Source organism: Halyomorpha halys, unplaced genomic scaffold (assembly GCF_000696795.3).
Source record: "Halyomorpha halys isolate HHAL.00 unplaced genomic scaffold, Hhal_1.1 Scaffold625.1, whole genome shotgun sequence".
NCBI classification, from domain to species: domain Eukaryota; kingdom Metazoa; phylum Arthropoda; class Insecta; order Hemiptera; family Pentatomidae; genus Halyomorpha; species Halyomorpha halys.
In genome coordinates this window covers 368,713-381,330 of record NW_027114461.1, presented here as the reverse complement: position 1 = coordinate 381,330, position 12,618 = coordinate 368,713, and the positions used below count along the sequence as shown (strand labels likewise).

General features: G+C 31.0%; 1 long non-coding RNA gene across 1 annotated transcript in view; it reads left to right on the top strand.

The window, feature by feature from the left end:
* Nucleotides 1-12,618, top strand: part of LOC136796829 (uncharacterized) — a 343,861-nt gene that overhangs the window by 1,958 nt on the left and 329,285 nt on the right. The window contains exon 2 of the long non-coding RNA XR_010844594.1: nt 125-333. This is a non-coding gene — a long non-coding RNA (uncharacterized lncRNA). The remainder of the gene's footprint in view (nt 1-124; nt 334-12,618) is intronic.

Genomic DNA, 12,618 nt, shown 5'->3' with positions numbered 1-12,618 from the left:
TAATAAAAAATTTTTTTATATCTAATAAATAGTATTTTTATAAGATTAACTGTTTTTAATAAAATAATATAGTTTTAATGCCCTCTGTTGGCTAATACGCAAAGGTTCTCTCTGTTCATTCCAGACCGTTCGATAGGTAGCAGCACATTCTGTGAAGGAAGTTGTGTTCTGTCAGTTGGTGGCGGCAACTGTTAGTGGTCGTGTCTGTCGGTCCTCGAACATTGTCAAACCGAGTTTTCAGTGCCTGAATGTTTATAATATTTTCTTGTGAAGTGTTATATCGTAATCTGATGACTGTATCAATTTGGGATTAACATGGATACTTTTAATAAGGTGAGTTTCTAACTTATGTATTGATAAAAACAATCGGATGATAGCCTGGACCAGTTGATGTTTTCGTTTATTGTCTGTTGTTATTCTGAAGTTTGAATTTGATTTCTACTTGAGTTCGTTTTATTTATGAAATAAAGTTGTTTAATTAGAAATTTAGTGTTTTTTTTTCCTTTTTGGATGATTAGCTACTTCAAGATTTGTTTTTGAAAGTATAAAATTATTTAAAGTAAATGTTAAATTATTTTTAAAACAATCTAGATTTTATTATATTGTAATTAAAAGTAATTTAATCATGTTGTTTTTATTATAATTCCATAATTTTACGAAGTATGTTGGCATTTTGCAGATATTTTATTTCATACTTTGGCACCCATAATTTTTTGCTTTTAAACATAAGTGCCAACTTTCATTTGCTTAGTGTACTATATATTTTTTTTATTTTACCACAGTTTCTTTGTTAAGCGTTTTCTGTACTGTAATAGAACTAAGTGGTAGTTTATTGGTATTTTAATGTATATATGTAGATATTTTATTGGATCTATTAAAAAAAAATCGTAGATTGTGGTGGTTTTTATTTGTTTAGTAGATGTTTGAGCTGACGGAAGGGTCACACCCCCTTAGTGCAGACATCCCCTGGCAAATTACTGTAGCTCCCCCGTTCAGCTCGGGGGAGTCATTAATAATTTTTATTGGCGACAACAAGCATTTTTCCTCGGTTATATTTCACATTTATGGCAAGTTTGAAATTCACTAGTGATTAATACCGTAGTTTATAATCTTTTCATTGTTACGTACAGAGCATTATGACCTGTAAATATTTCTATATAATTGTGTATTTAGAGGAATTCATATTGTTTGTAAATAATTGAACAAATTGGATGTTCTGTTTCATTGCATTAACTTTTTTCCATAGTATCTTGTCAGGGCCATTGAGTGATATTAAAAATGTTAGTTCATTTGAAACGGTTTCCTTTAATTATTTGGGTTGGCTACACTGATTGGTCATCCATTTTTTTTTCTTCTATAACATCTGTATTTTAAATTGTTCATTGATAATACTTTTTAGTTTTCATGACGTTTAACAATTTGTTTATTGCTCAATTAAGTGTTGATATTAATTCGCTGTGTAACCGTTTAGTTTTTTTTTTTTTTTTTATAAACGTTTTTTAGCTTTATTTTAAACTGATGGATTTTGGTAAGTCAATTTATGTTAGAGTGGCACTTGTTTATTATATCATTTGGAAGTAACTTGCATTTATTATATTTGATAATCATTCAGATTTAATTTTGTTTTACTTATTTTCAATTACGATTCACATATAATATTTTTTAGCTATTTTACAGAAAAATGTTGGTATAAATAAAGAAGTATGGTATATGATAGTTGATGTTAACTTTACTAAAGTTATACTTAAACTTCATTTAAAACTGTTAATTATTGCATGTAATAATTAACTTCTGATAGTTTAAAGTCTAAGTTACCCAATTGTTTGTTTCGATCACAAGTATTAAAAAATTGATGATATTATATCCAGTTTATATCTTTTTGGTTCGTTAAAAAAGAAACATTCTGTGTGTATTTTTATTTATACGATATGAGATTTCGTAAGTTATGAAGAGCGCCTCATATGCCCAACTATGAAAAAAGGAATACAAAAACAATTTTTTTACCCTATTGATTTCATTGTAATCTAAAAAACATTTACGTAACCTTGTGTTATCATTTCGTATCTTATAAGATCTATATAAGGAGAATATTGTTGGGAGTGCGGTAAGAAACTAATAAACGTTTTACAAGTTGAAAAAACTTATTTTCACAGTGCCAACGTTTCGGCCTGGATTCCCAGCCTTCATCAGGGCTAAGAACAAAGAGCAAGATAACAACCAATGAATAAAAAAAGAAAATATAGCCTGTTTAACCCTACATAATAATTATCTTTATATATATATATATATATATATAGGTAATTAAATATTTAAGTAAAATAACATAATATAAACGTTGGTACTATTAATAAGTTTTTCCAAATTATTTGTCACTTTCTTGCCACACCAGCCATCTTCTCATATATATTATCCACGGTCAACTATCTTCACATCATTAAAAGTTCTATAGTATATATAAATTAAATAAAATTTTATGAAAATATTACGGGAAACAATCAATGTTATTCAATCTAAATTTGTGAAAAATTAATAATATTAATTAATTTATATTTGTGTGTATCTTTATTCTTTTTTAGTTCAGTCTAAACCAATAACTCTTTATTCCTGACCATATTTGCGCTAAGAGTAGGCACGCGACGAGATCACGAACAGGCGGACACACTATAAAACATTTTATCTTCCCTCTCCCAAAAAAAAAAAATGTACTAATAAATGTAATTAATATAAAAGTAATGTATATTATTTATATGTGATATGTACTTACATAATTGAAATCGTGACATGTTTTGAAGGATTGCGACGCTACTGAAAAGTCAAAAATCTAGGAGAAAAATGTAAATATTGATAAGGTCGTGGATTATCGTTGTTATGGTAAAACGTTTCTTATCTCTTTGGTCGCGGTTGAACACTTTGACATGTATCACTGCTTTTTTTTCATGACTTGGATGTGTTTATGATGGGCAGAGATTATCAATATAAATAAAATCAGCTTTCATGTTTCTCTGCTAATTGGGAAGTTGGGAACAATATTATTGTTTCTATTTTAAAAAGAATTGATTGGGATATAATATCGTTTAGAAACGGAAAGCAACATTTTCGTATATAAACATTTATTGGAAGTAATTATACAGACCTGCTTTGTTAGTAACTGTTTTTTTGTTTATATATAACACTGTTATAGAAATAGACATTTTATTTACTACTAATTACATATAATTTTAGTGTATAATATAATATATATATATTAATAAATAATATAATATAAGTGTATTATTATATATAGTACACTGAAGAATTATTGTGTTAAGTAAAAAAAATAAAATCTTTACAACTAGTGAAGTTACTTGTGGTAATAAAACTTTCTGTTTGTAACTTTGTAAAGAATCATTTAAACATTTTCTAGTTACATCTTTATTAAGGATTCAAGCCAAAGTTACTTAGTTTTACAAGGACGTATTGGGACTAGTTGAATTGTATTTGGATTACTTAAAAAAAATACGAACTTCAATATAGTATAGCCACTCATTTATCACATTGTACCTTATGAAAATCATTCGCCATTTAGAAAAGACTTGGCAGTAATGACGAGTTCCGAGGATCATCCGTGGGTAACTTGTGATTTTGTTGCCAGGTCTTAAACAATAACGGTCCTGTATTATCGGAGAAAAGCCACGGCGGTGGATGGACTGATTTTTTAATCTGGTTTTTGGAGTCTATTTAATTTGAAACGTAAAACAAATTCTGAGGTAGTTAATTATTTTTACTATTCCTTGTCAATTACAAAGATTTATTGTTGAAAATAATAATGAAAAATTTTCTGGTTTTTAATGTTTTTCCGCATTGACATGAAATCCTCACTATAAATAGGATACATTTCTTCAAGTTGTAGCTCCTCCTAGCTACGCCTCGCTGAGAGAAGATGCCATGACTAACTCGGTTACTACACTCCCTATTAAACGGATGGCCGCTAGTGATCCGACGACGGAGGGATCGACAAGCGAGCAGGAGCTGGCTCACTTGATTGGATTTGCTAAGAGCGGAGAGAGGGTTTGGGGTCAGGGCTGTTAGGATAACGGTCCACCTGATGCAGCCACATACCGCCGAAAGCGAAACCTCGATACTACTTCGTCATCTGGCTCCAGTTCTCAGGATGTTTAGTTTGCTCTAAGTAGATTTCTTTAGGAACCTCCAGTGTATCAATAGCTAGTATCAATTCTACATGGCATTTCAGGGCTAAGTGCCCTTACTAAAAATATTAAGTATCTCAATGTAAGAAAAAAATTCCTACGAAGGTGCATGTGTCAGTAATTCTTAGTATTCACGTTTACAGATTTTTATTGTTCATACATTATTGAGGTTATAATAACAAAATTAATGTGTGTCCCAATTACTTTATTAATGAAAAGTAAACATTATCATTGATATTAAATGTTGTTAAAAGTGATTACCTTGACCATTAAGATAGGCACGGTTTCTTTCTTCCACTGCAGCAGTGGTCAAGCCGCGCGGGAAATGTGTCATTGTTTCGCAAGTTTCACGTATCCCTCTTCATACAAAATTAAGGCCATTGAGTGGGGGTTGCGTAGACTTTTTGTTTCAATATCACCCAAAACCAACACTCCAGTGTTATCAGATCTGGAGAGTGTGACAATAACAACACATATACCAGTACCGTTCGGTGATATTTAGATAGATATGGGTTTAATGATTTTCTTCCTGTCATATCTGTCCTTGGGGAATGATTTGGACTCAGAGTTCAGCGGAAGAAGTTTATTGGGAGTGTAACGTCCTTATGTACTCTTGCTGTGACAGGAAGGGCGGGTTATTCTACAGGTTGGCAATATTGTTAGGTTGTATTATATTAGAATATGACAGCGTTGATAGGTTCACATTTTTTTTTAAGTAAGACTTTCAGGAAATAAGATTCTGAACTCTCCCATTCGGATTCGAATTGACGTACAGTGCATCAATTTCGTATAAGGATGGTCGGGGGTGCGGTCATCAGCAAAAGTACACAAATAAACAAAACTTATTTATTTGTGCTAAAGTTTCAACCTGAATTTCGTGCTTTCATCAAGGCTGAAAAAACAAAAAAAACAGATAACAAACATAACTCAGAGAAACATAAAAATTAAAAAGAAATAATAAAAACAAACTAGGAAATATAAAAAACAATAAATTAAGGAGATAGTAGTTGATCGATAATAATAAAAAATGAAATATAATATTTTTGTATGATTCTTACCTCTATAATATTATATCTCATCTTGTATTGTTATCAATCAACTACTATCTCCTTTATTTATTATTGTTTATTCCCTAGTTTGTTTATTGTTATTTACTTTTTGTTTTTATGTTTCTCTGAGTTATGGTTGTTACCTAGTTTTTTGTTTTTCCGCCCTAATGAAGGCCAGAAACTCAGGTCGAAACGTCGGCATAAATAAATAAGTTTTGTTTTTCGCGCATTTCTTCAGATCACTCCTCGATCATCTTCTCCTTGTATTAATCTAACTATTAACACCTTGATATAAATTTTAAATGTATGTGAAACTATGCCGGTTATTTCATTAGATATTAAAAGGTGATCTAAAATTTGTAAACATCGTTAATACATGGTGTGTATCTTAATGCATTGAAACAATAGGTATAAAAAGATAGACGATAGTATCGTATTGACCTGACTAAACACTTAACTCGACATCGTGGAGTTTGTTACGGTTACTGACGTGGTAGTTAATGTTTATGGTAACTGGCGTCGTAACCATGTTTTTATGACTTTATTATTTCGTCCATGTTCTAATATTGATGGTTGTAAGCAACATCGTGTTATGTTCAAGTTTAAAAAGGCCTTATCTATAACAATAGCTGTAATCAGCGAATTATTTCAGGTTATTTACAAAGGATAAGATTATTTTAGAAAGTCGGTTCTCCAATCATTGTACTTAAAACTAGTCTCATTTACTCACTGCAATTTCGTTTTGTGAAATTGTGCAATGCATCCGATTTATGTATTTTTTAATTCACAGATAAATAAATATAATATTAAAAATATAAAATAAAAATCTCGACATTTTATCCTTTCCATACATAAACATCGCAGAGTATTACTCAATAGTTTATTATTTATATTATCATATTAGTATAGAAGAAACAATAAAGGAGTGTTTTGGAATCATTAAAAAACATAAACAAAAAATTGAAGAATTGGTGAATGGTTATGTAGACTTCCGAGAATCACCATTGGGTGGGTAAACTGATCCCAATCGAGGATCTTCTAATATACAGTGCGTCCACTTCCATGCCTTTCCTTACGGATCTGATTGCTGTGTCATGAGCAATAATTGTTGGCTGCGTCATAAGTTTCTATTATTATTATTATTATTTTAGTTAAGCTCATTAATTTTTGTTTCAAATGAGTTACTGGAATATTAATAATTTTTTTATTATTTTATGAAAAAAAAACTAATTTTTTTATCTACCTCTTAAATTTGTATATACAATATATACTAGGCTTATATCTAAATATATATATAAAACTTGATCCTTCTTTTTTCACACGGCATTTTAAGGGAGTATGCTGGGTCCACAGACGGCGGGAGTGACAATATTGGCTCAGGACCCGCTGGCTGGGGGGTACAAGAGTCAGGAGGGATCGCTCCACTGGTAGCAGTTACTTATTTTTTTGTTTTGGGATAGACTTTATATATTTTTGCTGAATTTCCATTTAAGTACTGGAATCCTTTAGTCGACCACCATTTTGAAACGAAATGGTAGATGGTGATAACAAGTTGCGAGAATCATGGACCAATCTTTATTTTTGCTGACAATTTTAATTGGTTATTATTTCAAATAAAAAATAGTAAAGGTACTTTAGAGACAGATTTTTTTAACATTTGTCATTGATGCCATGTAAGACTATTTCAATGACGATAAAATCTAGAAAAAAAAAGAACGTTTCATTGTACATTGATATAGTAACTTTAATCGAAATCATTACAGCTGTTATTGAGAAAATCGAAAAAATGGGATAAATCGATTTCCATAATATGGCACTTCCGCACAGTCGATTTTATAGAAAAAGTTGCTGTCACATTCCAGGCAACTACCCGCCTTAAATATGAAATTTCAGTTTCGTACGACTCTTCTTTTTGTAGCTAGGCAATTCACTGGCACTCAGACCATTTTGCGAGACGAGGCTTTTCGGACTCGGGGGACCTCAGAACATGTCTTTCCGTCCAACACTTGAATTCGAAATTTATCATTATCGAAATGCTTTCCCTTACTATATATTCCATATACAGGTAAGTGTAAGTAAAAAAGTCGTAGACGAATGGATCTTTTTATGACGAATGTTCGATTTTTGGATTCTATGTATCTTTAAAAGTAATTTTTAATTTATTTTAATGGAGGGGCTACATTTTTTTTTTTTTTTTTTTTTTTTGTTATAGATTTATTTCTAAGCTTTGATTATTGAAATAACGAAACAAAAAAATAAGAATTATTTTTTATACACTTTATCGCTCTATATACTTTATCCTTCCTTCTACTTATTCAATTTAATTTTACCATTGATTAAATTGTCAGTAATAGTAAAGGTACTTTTCTATAGTAGACGACTTCGCAATGCGGAGTTGCGTGGCTTGCACCCTATAAATATTGTTAATATCCATAGCGTTACGGATATTGAGTATGGCTCAATGTTGTGCTGGACTATGGACGAATCACTGGAAAGGTAATCAGCTCTGAACCGAATGGTACCAGACCATGACGTAAGTTGGAGTATACTCCAATTAGGTTCAATCTTTTGAATTTGGGATGGGGCGCCAGTATATGAGTAATGATTAATATTTTGAATTCGGCACTTAAATAACTCAAAACGATGAACCTTGGATCTCAGCATTTTTATTTAGACTGTACGTATAAAATAATTTAGATTTTTTTTTTGTTATATACTGATATAATATATCTGTAGTTAAATATTGTTTAATAATTTGAATAATTTTTAAAGAGAATTTAGTAATTGAAAATTTATTTTCTTACTTTTCGAATTATTTTAATTTCATCTGTAGAAAGCGAAAGGTCTCCAACTCCACTAATCACTAGCTCTCACACTTCCCACGATTCTACGAAGCTGAAATTTGGCACAGATGTTCCTTCTAATTAAGAATAATTACGATATATCATTCCAGAGGTTTGTGAAATCGGGATAAATAGCCTAATTTACAGTATTACAATGTTCAACCTGAAAGTAGTAATAAAAATAATTAGCATAATAATATAGTTGTTGATATAATAGTCCAATCGGATTCCAATTGGGTTTCAAAAGGGTTTATTCACGATTCTGTAAGTTTTTTGTGTGCTAACTTAATTTCTGATTTGTCATCTTGGCAGGCTTTAGTTTATAAAAAAAAGAAAATGGTGCAGTGCGCTTGTCACACAACTTTCATTTACATCGAAATTTAAGGTGTCTCGAGGAAAAAATGGCGATTTTTAACTTTGTTCAACTCTGCCAAGAATAAAACAGTTTACTAAAAGATAACGAAGCCTTGTACGTATGAATGCTATCAGGTCTCTGTTTTATTTTATTTAAACTCCTGACTCTTTTTTTATTTTTATCAAGTTGTATAATATCTGTTATTTATCCATTCTTTCTTATTGTTGACAATTTGAACTGGTTATTTATTTCAAATAAGCAGAGTTAGAGATATTTTAGGGCAAGGTTTACTAAAAATTCATCATTTGAGGCTTGGGTATATACACTTTGGCTTTCATCTAGGTACCACTTTTATAGTTAATCTTTATCTAGAACGAATCACCATAATGAAAAACTGGCGGAGGTTTCTTTCCTTCTTTAAAGAGTCTATCAGATGCCAATAGTTTGATAAAACTGTACTGTCGAATGTGTTTTGGGATGTGAAGGAGTTTAATGATCGTTAAAAAAATATATATCTATAGTTTTTAAAACTCTTTTTTAACTGGGCCGTAATATTTGGATTAAATCCTGTTTTAGAAACCTTTGTGAAAATATGCCATTAATTAATTTATTTAGAGCTGGTAGATTCAGTCCAATTACTACAACACCTACTTGACAAACACTCTATTCCCAAAAGCGCTCCTCTACGACGCCCCCTTGTTTATCCATCTCACCGATGGCACAAAGCGCTATCTACAGAAGCTTCAAAATTCGGTGCTGCTGAAGATCCTCCAGGCTACAACATAGAAGAAGGAGAAACCGGCGGCTCTTTACGAACTACTTTGGCAGGGCTTTATCAGAAGGAAACATATTAGATTCCTGGGCTCGCTTAAACAACAAACTTACCCACTGTTCCAAACTTAGCAACCAGCTCCTCCTCCATTGCGGTGGCAACAAGCAGCATTATAGCCACTTGTAAATATTGTAAATACATGTACATTTAGGCCTTAAACATATACCATTGGGGTGGTCCATCACCAATATCACACAATATAACTCTGCTATTTATATCTCAAAACATCGACCACCAACTTCATGTTTTAAATTGAAACTCAGTTTCAGAGAAAAACAAAATCTTAACACGTATCATACGTTAACTACACTATAATTTCAAATTAGGGTTTTGAGAAAAATAATCCCATTTACTAAAAAAAAAAAACTTACACCCTATGATAATCAGACCTACTTGGACATACGGAATTGAGCTTTGGGACTCCATCAAACCATCGATTTCCTCCCATACCCAACCTTACAATCTAAAATCCTTGATGCTCCTTATTACGTCATAAATAAACTCATCCATAAAGACCTCATCATCCCATTCGTTGCAGATTTGGCCCGAAACAGATATACCTCCTTTTATTCCAAAATCCAAACCCACCCAAACCTATTAGTCATTAGTCATTCATCCCCAACAATCCCTGATAATCCTCCGAGGCATCTGTAAAGAGATTAATCTGAAAAAACAAATTAAATTATTTTGTTTTTTCGCCATTTATTTTGGTAATAGACGATTGAAAACACATTCACATCATATTTACTGAGTTAAATGTAAAAATAAAACAGAATTAAATCAGCATTTATTATGTTCGATATTTACTATATTTTGTTGAAGATATTTGATCATTTGAAGTTAATGGCGAATGGGTGAAGAAATATTTTAGAAAATAATGACTGCTAAATTTAGGAATCCATTTTTCAGAAGTTATTTTTTTTTTTTTTATTTTAGAGCTTTCTAGATCACTTTTTTAAGGATTTTATCGATTTTTTAAGAGTGAAACTTTGCAATTATTTGATATATCAGTGGCTTACTTCACAGTGGTGCTAATTACATTTCTCAACTAATTTTAAGCTAATAACTTCTCAGTTAATATGTTAACTGGACAGATTTAGATTTTTGTTTTCCTCTATTTATTGTTCTTCCATAGTTAATATTCCATATTATTATAAATTCTTCAAGATATTTTTTTCATTTCAAACGATTAGTGAAGAAATATTTTAGAAAATCATTACTTCCCGACGTTTAGGAGTCTATATTTGTTCACTGATCAACGGATGACTTCTTCTGTGTAATAGGAGAACTTCTGTGGGAGTTTCAACAGCCGAGAAGAGTTGTTATATAACTCGGTTTCGGTCATTCATGGTTGACTTGAAGAGCGTTCTCCTGTAAAGGTTGATTTTAATATAGGGTTGTCAATCCTGTCGAAACACTTTTTATGACTTTGAGTTAATTCAATGGCGTTTTGTAGCCAGTGTTTCAAGTGATTTGTATTTCTATTTTATTTCTTATTTTTAGCGGGGCTGCTTTTTATAGTCAGTAACATTATTTTCTTATTACAATTTCAATTTTTTTTTACTCTTAAATGTTTGTTATCCAACTCATAATCATAAAAGCACTCTTAAATTAAAAGAAAGATAATTAATTTAATTAAACTTAAAAAAAAACATTATTATTTATATGTAATTTGATATGTTACAAATATTGTATGAAAGAAATATTTAGGATCAGAATTTTTCAACTCTGAAGACGCTGCTTTTGTTTTCAACTCATTATTTTCTTTTATCGTTACATAAATATTTGTATTTATTAAAGAAACTCGTGTATCTCATTAGCTCCACTTTTCTATTTAAAAATGCACAGTTAATTATTAAAAAAAAATGTATATATATTTGTACAAAAACATTTCATCTTGGGAATGAAATCCTAATAAAGAGAAAATAAATTATACTAACATGTAGCAGAATTTTGTATGATTCTCTCTCAATTTTTTGTTTATTATTTATTTATTGACATTTACAACTGTATATAATAATACATCTAGTGAATTTTATGTAAGATCATAATGGTATGATATAGGCATGTATAGAAACTACCCATTGGTAGCTCTCTAACGTTTTTCAGTAGAAGATCTCGAAGCCATCTTCTTTTAAGGCGGCTCTTAGATTTTTACGAATGGAAGAGGAAGTAAGGTTAGATTAGAAACTAATGGGTTTGAGTGGTTAAGGAATTTATAATGGAAGGATTAATATCTGGTTCGGGCTCCTCTCAAAACTTAAAATTAAACGTTTCAAAATACGTTGTATCCAAACTTCGAATAAAAAATAAATCTGTCCGTCAACTGTCAACGACTTTTTTCCCAATGGTTCAAAAACTGGGCGCCGCAATCGTATCTAGGGGTGCCGTGGCAATAATATTTAATTTTTACAATGACTTTGCAATTTAAAAGCACCTGGACCATCTTGCTTTTATATAATTCAGAAATGTTCGGTGTGTTAGAAGTAAAGGGATCAAGTCATGGGTTGTAGTGGTACTTTTTTTGTTGATATAGATATCTATTATTAATGGTTAACATTTAAAAATATGGTATTGTACATTAAGTGATATTTTGTGTTTTAGTAAATGTTCTAGCATTTAATTTAATTTTTTCCCTCCTTTCCGTATTTAAGCAAAGGATAATTTTTTTAACCTAAAAAGGGCACCACGACAAAAAAAAAATTATAAACCGCTGTTCTAAACCAAAAAAGGTTTGAAAGCAGTCACTGGTCACTGCCAGTTATTCCTTGGAACTCAATATAACCATTCCTCATTTCGTTTCTAAATGACAGTCTATTAGAGGATTCATACCCATATATGTCAGTTATTATGGAAATAGAAGACATTTTTTTTGGAATCACTCTATCCTAGTGGTTCCCCACTGGAGACACAGGAGTTACATGAGTCTCTCCCAGAGGTTCCGCGAAATAATTTAGGAATGGGTCGATCCACTTCAACTCAACACAGGTTTTATTTTGTCGGCCTCCTATCCTTAGCTTACGCTGAAAAGACGAATTACTTTGTATCAAATTATAATGTTGTGACCGTCTGTCAAACCTAATATCTTTAAAATTAATTTTTACTCTAGAGTAAATTTTTTAAAAAAAATTTATTTGTTGATATTTACAACTGTACATAAATACATCAAGTAAATTTGAGGAAATCATAATGGTATGGTACAAGTATTTAGAGAAACTACCCAATGGTAGCACTCTAAAAACATTTTTACGATATAAGGTCTCGAGGCCATCTTCTTTTCAGACGCCTCGGAGGATTGTCCAGAATAAAAGAGGAAGCAAGATTAGAAACTAATGGGCTTGAGTGTTTAGGG